The sequence below is a fragment of the Octopus bimaculoides genome, chromosome 27, assembly GCF_001194135.2.
Source record: "Octopus bimaculoides isolate UCB-OBI-ISO-001 chromosome 27, ASM119413v2, whole genome shotgun sequence".
Classification (NCBI taxonomy): Eukaryota; Metazoa; Mollusca; class Cephalopoda; order Octopoda; family Octopodidae; genus Octopus; species Octopus bimaculoides.
The window spans coordinates 5,070,743-5,071,242 of record NC_069007.1 but is presented as its reverse complement, the minus strand read 5'-3'; positions in this window follow the sequence as shown (position 1 = coordinate 5,071,242).

The window sequence follows — 500 nt, the reverse complement described above, 5'->3', positions numbered from 1 at the left end:
TGTGTGTGTGTGTGTGTGTGTGTGTGTGTGTGTGTGTGTGTGTGTGTGTGTGTGTGTGTGTATGTATAGATATGTGAAAATGTTGAATTATATTTCATCCTTTATTTTGGAGGGTTCCAAAGGGGCGATTTCTATCAGATTCTTCATGTTTCGTTGGGAGCTTACTGGCGTAAAATTCTTGCTAATATGAAATTATTACATGCATATGATGTGTGATGAGAATCTATGGAATGGTATCCCATAGAAACTCAACAAACTGTTAAAGATGAAGAAGAGATGTTAAAATTTAAAAAAATGTACAATAGTACTAAGTAATTTATAACATATATACTAGTGCAGACCGAAAATAATTTATTATACACAAAAATAAATTATTTTTGCAGGATGTTGGCTGCGAAACGATTGTCAACTTATGGAAATCAACTGGTGAAATAAATATACTCATCTCGTACTTCCTGACATTATATATATATATATATATATATATATATATATACAAG